Source organism: Felis catus, chromosome B1 (genome assembly GCF_018350175.1).
Source record: "Felis catus isolate Fca126 chromosome B1, F.catus_Fca126_mat1.0, whole genome shotgun sequence".
Classification (NCBI taxonomy): domain Eukaryota; kingdom Metazoa; phylum Chordata; class Mammalia; order Carnivora; family Felidae; genus Felis; species Felis catus.
The window spans coordinates 198,915,986-198,932,179 of NC_058371.1; the positions used below are offsets into that span (position 1 = coordinate 198,915,986).

A 16,194-nucleotide genomic window follows, 5' to 3' on the forward strand; every position below is an offset into this window, starting at 1 on the left:
ATCATTTTTTTAAAAGAAGAGTAATTGGCTGGCTGAAAGGAAAATGGAGGGTGTTGAGGGCAGGGCATCACCACGCCTAGAGTCATCTAGGGAAATAAGACCTATATGATGAAATGGCATAAAAGGAAAAGGAAAGGGAGAGAAAGACTAGCAGTGGGGTGCCTAGGTGGCTCAGTCGGTTGAGCATCCAACTCTTGATTTTGGCTCAGGTCATGATCCCAGGGTCACGGGATCGAGCCCTGCGTCAAGCTCCGTGCTGAGTGTGGAGCACTTGAGGTTCTCTCTCTTCCTCCCTCTCTCTAAAATTTAAAAAAAAAGGGGGGGGGGGGCTTGGATGATCTTAAAAAAAAAAAAAGGGATATAGTGACCAAGCCAGGGAGAAAGGGCAAAAGGCAGAGAGTCTATCATTCAGCCAACAAGGAGCAAGTGCTTGCCACAAGCCAGGCATTGTGTCTGATGCTGGAATACAATGGGAGAACATAACACACGTTCAGCCTTTGATCTGAAGAAGCTCATAGTCCAGTGGGAATGGCATAAACAGGTTTAAAAAAAAAAATACAAAAATCCGAACCGCGCTAAGCACCATGAAGAAAGTAGCATCAGGGGCCCACATGTTATGTACGAAAGGAGGACCTAGGAGGGAATGAAGGTCTAGGAACTGGGTAGACAAAGAAGCAAGAACGTTTTTACTGAAATCGGGTGAGGGAGTAAATGAGAGGATCCATGGGGCCTCTCAATTCCGTACTTAAGAAGACTAATCTTTCACCTCTTCTGTGAAGACCCTAAGAAGCATGGGGATGGGAAGGAGGCAGTTGCTGTCCTCCTTACTGTTCTTGAGCAATGGTCTCCTAGATCTATAAAGCGTAATGTGTCTGTAATCTTTGGGTTTCACTTTCCCAGTGTAATTCTCAGAAAGTACATCCAGGCCACCAGGTAAAACTACTTCTCTCCCCCATGACAGATTCCTTAAAACGTCCAAGGACAGCAAAACCTCAATGAACACAACTTAAAAAAAAAAAAAAAAAAAAGAATGCGGCATACTGGGAATGGCCATAAAGTTCCTGGAAAGATTCATGCTCTAATATGCAATGATTACAATCCAATAAATACCTCAAAATGTGTGCTTCCAATGCTAACTGGAAGGTGACTGACCTTAATACCAAGTAGTGGGGGAAAGGAGCACTGACGACTGCGTAAGCACTCTCAAAACTGCTCATCTTTCTGTTCATCGTGTGTTTTTAGAGAATCTTGAATGGCCAAGATTCCTAGATAAAATGTCAATGTTTTGAACTGGCCATGGCATTTCAAATTCTCACTCAAAGATTCATCAAATCATAAGCAAACTTATTAAGAGAAATGGTTTGAAGGGGGTTTTTAACACTACGCACTGAATCTCACAATGGATACCAGCCTGATGAGCAAATGTAATAAAAATGTGTAAGGAGAAAAAAACCTGTAAGACATATTTGATAAAAGAGAGATGTTTTAGCAGCAGTCTACATGCATTTTTAAAAACATCCTATCCAGTGTGCAAAGCAACTGAAAATTACCTTAACTATAGTTTTCTAAGCTGAAGAGGAAAATAAATTATTTTTCCTAGCACATAAAGAAGAGTTCTAGTCAGCAGCAATATTTTAAGGGCTACTTACAAAAAAAAAAAAAAAATCTACTCAGGGTATAATCCCCTCCCCCACCCCGCAGTCTTGTGTCCAGTGCAAATTATTGATTTGCAGGCCTAAGTATTCAGAAAACAAACATCTGATTATAGCATAAGGTATTGCTGATACAAAAGCTTTTGTGATGAGAAAATGCAAGATCTCAAATCTAAGAAGGTAAAACACCAAGTAGCAAAAATGAATCCTTTAAGAACTATCAAGCCAAACAAAAAATAAAATTAGATATAAATTCAAGTTTTAGACTGTGGTCAATTGAGGTCTAGACAAAACCCTATGTTTGTTCACTGCCTAGTCTCCAGTCTGCTCCAAGTTTGAAAAGGTAATTGAACACAGTCTATAATTACTGGATTAGACACAGATGGGCTCTGTACATTTCAGGGGGAAAAAAGCACTGTTTTGATTCATTTTATGATTGCCTGTAAGGTCAGACTTTTCAAAATGTACTTTCATCTGTTAAATGGTTTCTCAAATTCCCTGGGGTATATCTTCAATAACTGTGATGTTTTAAGCAATTTGGGCCTATCAGATCCTGTCTTTGAATGTAACTAGCTGCCCATTTTCTAGTATTATAAATGTGCATGTAGGTTAATTGCTACATCTCTTACATATTTTCTGAAGTTGCAGTTTTGGGGGAAAAACTGAAAAACTGTACCCCTTTTCCGACAGGAATTGATTATGTTGGTGGAGATTTCCAAAGCAGGGGGAAGAAAAACAACTTAGGTATTTGATAATAAATGATTTAGGGTTATCTAAAGACGATGAAAAATATTTTCTACCTGACTCAAGTGAAAAACAGAAACAAGGAAACATCAACTTTTGGACAAAAATTGTTAGGCATAAAGTTTAGATTTCTTACAACTGAATAATGTATAAAACATGAGAACACATGCGTGACTCAAATCCTATGCATTTTTATATAATAACTATAAATGCCTAGGACATATATTGTCCGTGCTAACACAAAAAGGAAAACTATTTCCTAATCTAAAAGAGGAAAATACCTAAACATAGCATTCTATATCACTTACAATTGGTGATGTCGTTATATAGCAATGTATTATAAATTCAGAGTGGAAAATAATACCTAACTTGGAGAAGTGAGTCCCTTTAGGTCCCTTTAGGGTAGTGCCTACCCTATTTCCAAACATCTCATATTAAAACAATTTATTCAGTAGAGCTAGACATGAAATTTTTAATTGTGAAAATCTGTGGCATACCCGACAGCTTGGGTTGAAATGCCATAAAAAGTCTTCTTTGCTTAGTGTACTTAGCCACGGAAAGCAGCTTCTCAGGCTCAAGACTCGGTCAAAGGAGCCCCCACTCCACCACACTGCCCCCAGGAAAAGCTGTAGAATATTCCAAGGACGGCTCTGGACCGGCGGTAGCCAGGCTGCCAGCACATTCTTCATTTCATTCCTACTTTTCGTAACGTCACGGTATGGTATCACATTCTACCTTTTTAAAGCTCCTTTCCGATTACAGCTTCATTTTCTACTCCCCAAATTCACTTCAGTTAGCTACCCTGTGGTCCCATGACAATAGAAACACCCTAATACCCAAAAAATTAAGACGACAGTGTAGGATAAGGAATAATTCCATAAAGTTTTTTTTTTTATATGTTTTAGGAAGTCAGTTTTGTGTGTTTTAACAGATAAGGAGGAATTTAATAATAAAAATTTTTTTAAAACCTTAAGTTGAAATTCATGAAATTACGCATGTAAGCAAGAAGTCCGTATCCTCAGAAAAAGATTTAGTCATGTAGTAAATTTACTGACTCTCTGTAAGATGCATGAACGTGATCTACTTTTAAGTCATCTCCACGCCCAACGGGGGGCTTGAACTCACAACCCCGAGATCAAGAGTCACACGCTCTACTGACTGTGCCGGCCAGGTGACCTGGATGCGATCTACTTATAACCTCCTCTTCTCAAAAACCAAGGAGTTTCTAAATCACACAGACGGCCTTGTGTTTTTAAAAACACGCTAATTTGAAAAGGGAAAACTGCACAAATGTTTATATCACTATTTACATGAACACGGCTATCATCTACAAGTGGTCCTATAAAATGTTGTTGCAAATACCACGATCTCACATGCACTAAAGAAGTGGTTTAATAAAAAAATTAAATCTATTGTATATTTGTTATATCCTTATATAAAACTGCTGCTCATGTAAAGCTGCTTCTCCTTTATATTTCACATATATTTGGATTTTCTTACAACAATTTGCTAACCGTAAGATACATGTGTATTTAAATGACTAGAAGCTCAGAGTACAACGTAAATGCTGTAGAAAATTATTAACAATTTCCGTCCGTTTTCCCCATAGAGCTCACACACAAAACCAAGATAATATCAGAATAAGGCACTTGTACAAAACACCATGACAGAACTCGGCGTTGTTACTGTGTGTTTTATACTTTCCTTCCTAAGGGTGTATATAAAAACTGAGAGCAACAAGTCAACCAAAATGGTAAAAACTGCCAAGGAGGGAAGTTTCTTTAGGTAAATCTATTTGTGAACTTAAACATGACTTTCACGAGACCGGTTACCAAAAACCGTGCTTTAATGTAGATTATAAACACCCAACAACTTAAGAGGTTTTTTGAAAACAAGATATACATGCTATAAATTAATTCCGTTCTTCTTCCGTTCCTCCCTCCTTCTCTTCCTTTCTGCCATAATTTCATTTCCAAAGCCACAGAAAATATATTCTGAAAACTTATAGCGTGTTGAATTTGATGTGTGTTATTCTGCGTTGATGCCCGAGTTTCCCCTGACTCTAGCTCACAAGCATTTTGCTCACATACACATGCACTTTACTTTTTGACATTAATGTTTCAAATAAATTGCGAGCTTAAAATCATGAAACTGACTATAAGAACAAAAGCCTGGAAAGATTTCTTCCTAGGCTTTCTCAAAAAAGGCCTTTCCTTTTTTAAACAATTTACATGATGTTTTATGGTCCTTTTAGAAGAGAATTATAGTAAATGGCACTCCAAGTGGGTTGTGTGAACCCACAAACCACTCCTCATAAAAACTGCTATAATTTTCCAGGACAGGGACAATAAAATATCATACATACGCCAAAGCTAAATCACGGTGTGACCACAGTAACAAACACATTATTTTCATGAAAATTAAGCATGATAAAGCTAACAAAGAGATGACAAAGAAGAAAACTTCTGACGGCTTTTCCTCAATCTACTTAGTACTTACACAGCGTTTACAGAATTTTCCTCCATTTCCTAAATGGCTTGAAATACAGGTGCTAATCTAGTACTCAAGTTTTTATGTGTCGTTCATCTGTTTCCAATGAGATTAAGAAAATAAGTAACTTCAACTGCAGCTCAAGGAACACTTTAAATAAGCCAACCTACCTACCTAAATTATTAACATTTTTGTTTCTAATCAAAAGTTAAACTTTACGGCAAGTTCTAAGGAAATTTTGAGGAGATGCATTTCCCATTTCAGACCACTAGGGACCAATAAGTGTCTTCCATTCCCAAAGGAGTAACTTCCGCAGTTGTTAGAACTAACACCCTGCAACCGTGAGCAGCAGAACCCCCTCCCTAACAGAACCACACTCACTATCTGTAAAGCAGAGGAGACCTGAACACTGGATAGAGAAAAATGGGCTGAACGAATGAGAGTTTTAAAAGATGAAGGTTGTCCAAATGGTGCCATTTGTTAATCGCCATCTACCCTGAAAAACTTCCCAAGGTCCCTTTTCCCAAAGTGGAATTATTAAACATTGAAACTGAAAAAGAATATAAAACCATGCTTTTCTGACCTGGGGGTGGGAAAGATGGTAATGCCACACTGATACAGAAAATAAAGCCTGCCTAATACAATTCACTGGTGCTGATCACAGCAGCTTATTGCTAAATCAGGCATAGTACTGAAATTAGGATCGGTAAGCCAAGCCAAAATATCTACAAAAGAATCTCATTTACAGAGAGTTATCTTATGATGCAATAACCACGTAAGAAGAAACAGCATTTTCTACTTCAATCTGTTATGATTAATTCTGGTTAGAGAGAACTATTTAACATATTTACAACACTCCTTTAGAGCAAAACCTTGGGAGAGAACTGGAATGAAATAGTATAAAGCCCTGAAAAAAAAAACCAGATACAAACCTTAGTAGATCTATTTTACTGCTTTTTAGATTCTTAGCTAAAATGGATGGCTCTTTCTAGAGTAACAAATGATGCTAAACTTTATCCAGTATTTTTGCACATAGCTCCAAGCTCCCAACTCTTTCCAAAAGGCCACTATAATTTGAATTTCAAATTTCTAGGAGAATATGGCAGGGATTCCATTAACTGCTAAGACACTGAACACAGAAATCTGTTCCTCCTTCCACAACCACACAAAATATAAATAAGAACAAGACAATGAGTTAGAGAACAAAACAATACACTGAAACGTATACTTGTCAAATCCTGTCATATAAAAGTGGACATTTTTATATGAAAAAATATTTTTGCTCCTAAATCAAACTTTAATAGGACACTTAAAAATATTTATACTATTAGATACAAAGAACAAATAGTCACATTTAAATAATGTGCTATTAAAAATGAATTCATTACTCTTGAGCTTACATAAAATTTTGTATGATAAAATATGTCATTGTACTTGTTCAGACAATGCAGTGAGCCTTTGTTTGTGTTTATTGGAAATGCCTTCCATATTCTGAGGCTCCAAATCAGAGCTTCCCAAATGGAATCTGCAGAGAAAAAACACTGATTCCAAAAAGAAGACTGTGCAAACAATACACAGTTCCAAGATAAATAAATCTATCCAAACCAACTACACTGTTCTTCCAGGTTAATCAAAGACTCCTGCCCAGCGAAATATATCTTCCAGAGAACATAAGATGTCCGCACGTCAAAGGCTTACAATTAAAATGATCTTCAGAATTTAAATTTTTTCATCAGCCCAAACACAACAATGAACAGTTTATCTAGTTGTACACATAGATTTAAAGAATCTTGGAAGATGTAAAATACATTCAACTCATCCTACAAAATCCGATCTGACTCCTCCTCTGTTCACCAAAGTCGACCTACCCACCGAAGCCACCCCTCCACTCTGCCCACCCCACTCCACTGCCTTTACTGGACGCTATGCTATTTGTCTAATATGGCAAAATCCTTACAAGCAAAAAGAGATTCACTGGATCTCTTTTGGCTCCATGGCCTGGTTTCCTTTCGGTCCACCTCACTGACATTTCTTTGGCCCCACAGCATGGGGGTACAAGCCGATCTGCATGGCTGGCTACAGGGACATTTCACGAAGCGTTTACAATTGACCACACAAACACAATACCACAATGTAGGTCAACTTGTGCACTCAAATACCAATGTGAAACTTATATGGAAGTAAAGTATAGACATAAATCTGAAAGGGTAGAATTCCACCCAATGATCCTAAAATTATTTCAAGGAATCAATCTCCAAGAATGCATCATGAAATCAGAAGAGCCCAGTTAAGCTTTAAGAGGGGGGAAAAAGAAGAAAGAAAGAAAATGAAAGACTTTAGAAGCGGCAGCAAAGGTTTCACCAATCATTATATCATTGAGAGGGCTCAAACTACAGATGAAGTTAGAATACAGAAGATTGTAGAGAGGGCATTTAAAATTATTAACTGATCAAAAATTTGTAGTTGTCATTAAAAAAAAATACAACTTAGCAATTCAGTTCAGAAAGAAGAATATCCCCAGGAACATACACATCTGTTTAATATTACAAGCCAACTGTCAACATCCTAAGTGAAGTTTTAATTTAATATTTTTTCTTTCTTGATGTTTTACCTTTAATCAATGCCTCATGAGAGTATCAGCTTTCTATAAGAAACTGTTAAATATAAAGAAATGTTATTGTAGCATGTTTATAAAATCATAGTTCGAGAACTTTTTATTTTTCCAAAGCCTGACCACAACTTAATTATCTGCAGGACATTCCAGGCTCACAATTGCAAGCTCCAGTTCCCAAGCAATTTTAAACAATATCTACTGTACAGGACAGAGGGTACACAACAGACCGCAACACGGTTATATTTCCAAAAGTCAGCATTAGGCCCTTTAGACATGGTTTTTATTTTCATTAAACAATATTTGTTTCCTCACTAATCATTAAATGGTTTTCATCACTATTGCCTGTTTTCCTTTCACATGCCGGCTGTTAGCATCAGTGTTTGTGTTCATAATAAATAAAAAAGTGACCCACCCGGTTATTTAAAAATGAACACACACGATGTCTGGTTCAACGAGTGTTAGAGATTCGGCAACATACTCACACCCCGAATACTGTTCTATTTTCATCTGGACTCTAAAAAACTTTCATAGAGTAACAGACTCTGTACATACTCCTTTAAATCAGGTTTCAGCTTCATGCCTGCTTATGTTATTGTGGGCACACAGATCTAATCAGTGGTTCAAGACATTTACGTGGGAAAATGGAAGAGGAAAAAGAAAAGACAGCAAGTTCATATTCCTGACCATAATGGAGAGGAGTTGAAAATACTGCCAATTCCTACAGACGGATGAGAAAAGCAGCCTGATTAAAAGTATCATGCCAGTCACTGACCAAAATGCGGGGGAGCAACTACCAGAGCATTCCAGAACTTTAGCAAAGACTCTGAGGAAGGAAATTAAAAAGAGAGAGAGAGAGAGAGAGAGAGAGAGAGAGTTGTACGCTATGAGGTATCAGGAACAATTTAAAAATATGTCAAGTGTGGAAGAAACAAAGCTGCTTCAAAGTCAGAGGTAAAATTAACAGCCAATGGAAAAAATAATCCAATAAATAATCTGGAAAATCTTCAAGAAGTCTGATACTTGCATCGTTGTACTGGAACCACCAGAGTTTTCAGACAAGGAAATGATTTAAGTCCAAACAAACTAATTTTCGATTTCGGATGAACTGCCTCGGAGAGACAGGGAGGGATACACAATGCACAGCATGTACAACGTTTATTAGTTTCTGCGTTCATCAAATACTTTATCACACTTCCTACATGCCAAGCACTTTCAACGTGCTTCGCTCCTTTAATCTTCCAAAATTAGGTACCACTTTACTCCCATTACCCACCAGTCACCCACCAGTAGGTAGGGGAGCCCAGAGTCCATGCTCAAAGCCACCACGCCACAAGCCATCTCAGGTGACATTACCTTTACCAAGGTAAGAAGAGGTCCATTACTGGAGGGACCCACGTGTCTAACTTCTCTGACTCCCCTGGGGCCCTCCTCTCATTATGAAAATCCCCTCCGGCAATTCTGCTCCTTCCTTTAGGCCTCAACCTCCGCCTACGCTCTGAGGTCTCCCCATCTGCATCTCTGGCTCAGAAACCTCCCTCCCCCCCAGGTCCACTTCTGTATTTACAACTGCCAAATATGTGTCCCTTGGCTTTTAAGCAGGCACCTCAAATAACTATAAAACCGCACTCATTCTGGCCACCCGCCTAGTCACCCACAATTAAAACCTCGAAGTAGTCTAGGACCCACTGGTTTTCATCTCCTACATCTAACAAGTCCCAAATCCTGTCAAACAGACCTTGGATCTGTCCTCTGTCCTCACGGTCACCGGCTCGGCTCGGGCCTTCACTGCGTCTCGGGGACACGCGGAGGCGGTGCCAGCTCAAGCGGTCTTCCTCCTCACCTCTGCCGAGTCCACCAATGGCCAGCAGTAGGATCCTTCCAAAATCCGTACCTGACCGCGTCCGTCCCCGGCCCCAACCTTTTCTAGTTCACCATGGCCTTCGGGATAATGCCCCTCCCTTCCCGTTCTATTCTCCTTCAAGGCTCAGCTCAAGACTCACCTCTCCTGGGAAGCCCTTCCCCCTTCAGCCCCTCCCAAGTGAAGCGGTCTTCACTTCCACCTCCAGATCCACACATACTTTGAGAACAGCAATTACCACCACGTGCTGTAATTATTTGCCCCTGGGGCTCTCTTTTCACTAGACTAGGAGTTTCTCCCTGGCTCACTCACGTTTGCCTGCCTGATACCTGGCTGCATTCGTGATGTATGCTGGAGGCTCGATAAATAGCGAGTGAGGAAATGAAAGAATTCATTCTCAGAGATACCCTCCATTTCAAGCGATATTAAAAATCTAAGGCGGAGGGAAAGGGCACAATCTCGAGTGCAAGTACCTTTATTGTTGGCCACCCATATCCGCCGCTCTCCTCCTCCTGGAAAGAGCTCCCCGAATTTCCTTGGAAATCACTCTTCCCCTACTCTCAGCTATACGAATCGGGTGGAAGGGACACTGCTCCAGCTGCAGGGCTGGGTCCTAAGTAAAAGCCAAACTAAGAGTATGTCCTCTCCCCTTGGGGACAGGGATGGATTTAAAAATAGGCTTGCGAGCCAATTCCAAGATTCTGACGGATACTACACGGACGGACCGGGCCCGTCTCCTTCCCTGGATAGAGCAGTACGGGAAGCAAAGTCTGCAAGGACTACAGCTTTCTGGCCAGTGTGGAGCAAGAGCTGGGAGGTGCCCTAAGCGAGATGCTAACACCATGAACGGCAGAACAGAGAGGGTGAGAAAAGCCAGGCCTTTGGTGACACTGTCGTGTCCCCTGGGTCCAGCCATGCCAGAGGTGAAGTCATACCACGAGACTTTTCGAGTGTTGTATAAATCAATACATTCCCATGATCGTTTGAGCAAATCCGCACTGGGTTGTCTGTAACTTGGAGCCATAACGCTGCTGATACAGTAAGCTAGGGTTTCTGGGAAGAAAATCAAGCGACACATTTGAAGGAATGCACAGGAAAACGAGGCAGAACAAAGGGTGAGAGTGGCAGCAAGTTAAACCTGACAGGCGATGGGAACCGTCAACACGGTGCCCCACACACAGGTAAGAGAGAGACTCAGGGTGCCCGCCATGCCAGGCGGCAGCCACCAGGCCCTCGTAAGGGGTTGCCTGTGAGCCCCTTATGAAAAGAATAAAGTTTTATAAAGAGCTAGAAAAAGAAATAAAAAAATAACAAATGTTTCTTTTTAAAAAGGCCTTTATGAGAAAAAGAAAAGGCTGTGGGATAATTTAATCTGGAGAAAGCAAGTCCTAGAGGCAATTTAACTTGGTGAAGGGTTATTTATAAGGAGGTGACTAAACAGCTGCTCTCCAATTTCACAGGGAAAAGAATTAGAGGAAATTGATTTACATTTCAGTCCAAAGCTGAGGCAGGCAAAAGGAAGAAGTGCTGGAGGGAGAACTGTTAATGACGAAAAAAAAAAAGCTAAATTAAAAATTGGGTTTTTTATGGCTTTTAAAAGATGGAAAATCACCTACGTTGATTACTTTAGTTTTCAGTCAAAGTAGTAAACACGTATTTGAGAATGCCTTCTATGCGTTTACTCACATTCCACGTACCGAATCCCCACTGTGGGCCAGGCGTGGACCTAGGCCCCGGAACACAAAACCAATGACCGAGTCACTGCCCCGTCTCAAGGCTGTGGTGCCACGAGGTGAAATGCCGAGTCCCACCTCTCCTTCTCCATCCCCCACACCCAAAAGCAAGCAATAGGGTTCGGAGACGGCGCAACAGCACTTGGAAGGTTAGGCAACGATGCGATCATTAAATGAGAACCCAAAACGGTACGGCGAAGGTGCCACGGCCGGAGTGCCTTGCTTAATGAGCAGATGCTTTGATTTCAGAAGAAAGAGACTAGGAGAGGAGAGAATGTGCCTTTGAAGATGGGTAGAATCTGAGTAAGTGAAGGGGGGTGAGCCATCCAGGCAAGAGAAACAGCAGGAGCCAAAAGAGGAGGCAAGAAAGCGGAGGAGGCTGGTTTAAAGCCGGCGGGATGACCGAGGAAGTGTAGGGTGTAAAAATGGAAAAGTGGGTAGTACCAGCTTTAAAAGGGCCTTTGAACGCTGGCCAAATAACCAAATTCACTGTGTGGGGAGTGAGCAATACTGAATGCTTCTGAGCAAAGTAACCTGATGAAAGCAGCGTTCTCTGCACAGCGGCTGGGCTGCAAGGGAGATGGGGGGCTCAGAATGGTTGCATCATCTCGGCTCAGGCTCAAAATGGCGAGGGTCTGAACCCACATGGGGGAGAATGGACGAGAGCGCGGGAAGCACCAGGCGTTTACTCGCTTCATCCATTTCGCAAATATGTGTGAAACTCCACACGGCGCTCTGCGCTGTGATGGGGACTAGAAGCCAGCCCCCGTCCTCTCTCGGGCCGAGAATTAACTGGCTGGGGAGGCTAGGAAAGGGGGGACCGACAGACACAGCTGCAAAAATGGTGCTCGGCGTGGACCAGTGTCTGGTAGGCTCTCATTCCGAGAATTTTATTTACACAAGCTGGAACAACAATAAAATCCCAAAATGTAAACAAGAAAAACCAATCCTCCCAAAATATCACTTCATGTGTATCATGGGAGACACTGATTTGTGTTGCCCGTTTGAGTCATGGAAAAGTATAGAAGCAAATATGCCCGTACTGAGTGAACGGTACCAAGTAATGAAGAGAAAAAAGGCGGCTTAAAAAGAGAAAAGATCTTTTTTAGGACTGAAATGTTTCCAGATTTCATCTTTTGACATAACTGAGATATAGTCACAGATTTCCCACTTACCCACAGATAGGTATTTAGAAGCTTTCAGAAAATTCATCACCTCTCCTTGATATCTCTTTTTTTTCCTCCTTTCCCTTAATTTAATTTTGATTTAACTTCCTCTTGTCACTGCTTGCTTACAAATCACAGCCTCTATGTCTGGAGTCAATTAGGGCTATAAAATACCCCACCACGCCTTCATCTGGGGACCCATTTATATATATTTTCTTATTTCAAGAGGTAGAACTAAGAGCCTGTAACTCCAAAAGTTTCCAATCAACCATCACATTCTATTCTTTGGAAAAGTATGCTTCTCTCCACAGCTAAGAAGACAACATCAAACTACATATTTTACAAGAGTATTTCCTTCCCACCTGTATAAAGATGAATTGTGCTTTGGGAATTCATTTGCAAAAAAAAAAAATGGGCTGAGTGTGCGTAATAGATGCTTAATAGCAATAACATTAAAAAATCTTTCTACCATTTAAAATTAAATGTAATTTCCTTATTACTTTAATGAAATCCCTTGGAGTTAAAGTATTTAACTGGTCCCTTTCACATCAAGTATTCATTGTATAATTCCCTTTAAATATCAGGTATATTGGGTATGTAAACTGTCCATTGACAGAATAAAAACACACATTTCCACTGAAACCGAAACAGGAGAAGGACAAGGCAGCTTGATTCAGAATCTGATAATGGGTTACAGATTCTCTTCCAGTTCAGATTTATAGTCAAAATGCCATAAGAGCCATTTACCACCTCTAACCTTTCAGGTCATATTTGGAAGAGAAGTACGAACTGCCAAATCACTAAGAGAAAATGTGTCTGAGTCTAAAATTCTTGCCTGCTCCCTACTGCGGTGTTGAGCTACAAAGGGGAAGAGAGAGAGAGAAAATTGTATCTCCCAGGAAAACCACCTTAAATTGAAAGGTAGAGATGAATCGTACAAGGCTCTGCCCATGGGGAAGGAATGCCCTTTGTCGCTGTGTTTCAGGGCCAGCCCTGAGTGGGGCTGCAGTGCGATCCTGTCTGTTGCTGGCTGGTACCAGCCTAGTGACTAACCCCATCCTACCCCACAGATGCCTGATATACACAAGGAGAAAATTCTAGGGCTGTCGGGCAGACACCTAAACCGAGTCAGGACTATGGATCCAAAGTCAAGCCTTCTCTCTCCTAGCCCTCCAATCTCTTGCTGGACCGCCCCCTGGCTGAACCCAATCAGAAGCCAGAGAACAAGGAAGCCCAGCCAAGCACTCCATAAAAATCAGCCTCCTCGGGCAAGAACAGCATGGAAAAGGTAGAGAATGGATCTGGAAGGGCCAAAGGACAAGACAGGGCACACTGCATTCCCGATTTCTCACACTCCTTCGGTTAAACTCAGCTTTTCTAGGGGATTTTACCATCCTGTGCTTTCCCTCCCTTGGGGCCTCTGTCACATGTTCTGTCCTGCCTTTCTCCATCTCTGCGTGTGCAAAACCTTCGAGGCCCACCTAAAGGTCACCTCCTCCACGAAGTCTCTCCTCAACCCTACCCAGAAGTAGTCATCTCTGTCCTTTTAATTCTTGAAGTTCCTCTACTGAGGACTTCTAGAATTATGAACGTGTCTTACACTTACGTGTGTACCTATCGCTACCCAGGTATTTTAGATACGTTTACTTGTTTACTGTAAGTTTCCCACGAGAACATAACCTCCATGAAAGCAGCGATTCCGTCTTATCTTTGCTCCATCCCTAGTGCGAAAGACAGTGCGCAGCCTGTAATAGATGCTCAATAAATATTCACTGAATGAATGACTCGAATGCCCCCTTCCAGAGTGTAAGCATTTAAGGGCCAAATGGAAGTCTCTTTCATCTTTTATCCTAAACAGCAATCTCAACGCCTTCCTAACTCACAGGCAGATACTCAACAAATATAAGCTGGTCATAAAGTAGTTGCTTTATTTGAATGAGGATCTATGAGGTACCAGATACACTGCGAGCAGCTTAACACACAGTATCTCATTCACTCCTCACAACAACCCTGAAAGATGGTGTGGCAGAAGTGTGCCTCCAGGATCGAGGCCCTCATTCCCCCAACTTCCAGAACTGCCTGCTGATGGCTCATAGCTAAGTCTCTCTAAGGAACTGCCCTCAGCAGAAGGAAGCTGCTTCACCCTTAGGGGGCCTCCCCAGGGCAAGCCCACATGCAACGGCTGACCACTACCGTGGTTTTACAGGCCTCACCCCCTGCCTCACCGGGGTAATTCTGAGGCCATCTCAGCTCTGGAGTCCTCCACGGGACTAACTACTGAACGAAGAAACAAAATCACTAACTAGTGCCTCAGACCAAAGAACGGAATTAGCAATTTTTCAAGTATCTGTAATGTAAAAACTGGGTCTCCTTCCTTCTAAGTGACTTTACTATTTAAAACCATAAACCTTCTACTCTTTTCCCCCAAAACGTACCTCAACACTGCCTTAGAAGAGATGTATGGTCACTGGGTAATTGTCAATTAACAACAAAAAAAAAGTTAGGTTTGGAGGCAGCTGTATTTCCCCCACAAGGGAGTCAGGGACTTTCAAATATATATGATTTATGCACCAAAATGTGCTCCTAAAGACAGCAGATGATATGACAACACGCCAAGGAGCAAACCTCCAGAGAGCGGACCTGCGGAAGGCCAAGGCCTGGAACAGCACTCCCTGTGTGCACAGCCGGCCGAGCATTCAGAGCCTGGAGAGGTAGCAGGGAGTCCCAGGGACCCGGCGCACGCGCTGACACCATCCTGGGCAGGCCACTTAACCTTGTGAACCTTGGTCTCTCCAGGAGTAAAGGAGCCTAACTTAAGGACAGTCGACTAAGCTGTAGCGCTGGGAGCACAGCGCCAGGTAGAATAGGTGCTCGGCAAGTGGTAGCTATTATTACCGCTTCTGAGTTTGTAGAATGACAACCAGAAAGGTAAAACATCAATGCAACATTTGTGGATGATTTTCTTGTACAGGTTAAGAAAGTCCGATCGAAAATCCAGCTGACTTACAGGAAAATTACTCCCTTTACAAAAGGTTTTACCGCAGACTTCCTTTAAATAGGGGCCCCCTCCGCTCTGCATTTAATATATAATCAGATACTGCTTATTCATGATTTTTCTAATCAAAAGATACTAATTTTTCTCCATTTCCTACCACAGCAAATAAAAATTCATCTGCGGGGAGTTTTGCTTTTTCTGTTTTACTTTTTTAATCTCCTTTTTTTAATGTTTATTTTTGAAAGAGACAGAGTGCGAGTGGGGAGGGGCAGAGAGAGAGGACGAAGACACACAATCGGAAGCAGGCTCCGGGCCCTGAGCTGTGAGCACAGAGCCTGATGCGGGGCTCAAACCCACGAGCCGTGAGATCATGACCTGAGCTGAAGCTGGAGGCTTAACCGACGGAGCCACCCAGGCGCCCTTTCCTTTTCATTTCAGAAGAAATATGTGCTCATTAAAGAAATCCGGGATGATAGAAGCAGAAGAAGTCACCTGGAGTCCCGTCTCCCAGAAACAGCCATGGTTACCTTTTGTGTGTTCCCTTCTGATCACTATTTCCATACCTAGAGGATTTTTTTTAATTTTATATACATAGTTTTAATTACATCTGGTTTGGGCAGTGACTCTTTTAACCTAAAATGGTCAGCAGTTTCACTCATGCTGTGGCCTGCTCTGCAGTGTGCCGTATTTCCCTAATAACTTCCCTGTGCTTGGGAATACTGCCACGGTGTCTCTTTTATAAAGTACTTGTGACAGTTGCCATCACAATCATCTTCACAATCGCCACCTTTATTATTATTGAAACTATTGCTGGCAATTTTTAAACTCAAAGACCTCACACTTCTAGAAGACAACATATTCATTCATTAAAAAAAAAGTTTTTTTAATATTTATTTTTGAGAGAGAGAGAGAGAGAGCAGGGGAGGAGCGGGGAGGGGGGGG

At 41.6% G+C, this 16,194-nt stretch overlaps 1 protein-coding gene across 4 annotated transcripts in view; it reads right to left on the reverse strand.

Moving 5' to 3' along the window:
• STX18 (syntaxin 18) overlaps positions 1–16,194 on the reverse strand; it is a 131,429-nt gene that overhangs the window by 102,604 nt on the left and 12,631 nt on the right. The window contains exon 2 of one of the 4 annotated variants that reach the window (XR_006597242.1): positions 8,785–8,853. The exons of the other annotated variants lie outside the window; for them this stretch is intronic. The gene's annotated coding sequence lies outside the window, so the exon portion shown is untranslated. The remainder of the gene's footprint in view (positions 1–8,784; positions 8,854–16,194) is intronic. 4 annotated transcript variants of the gene reach the window in all.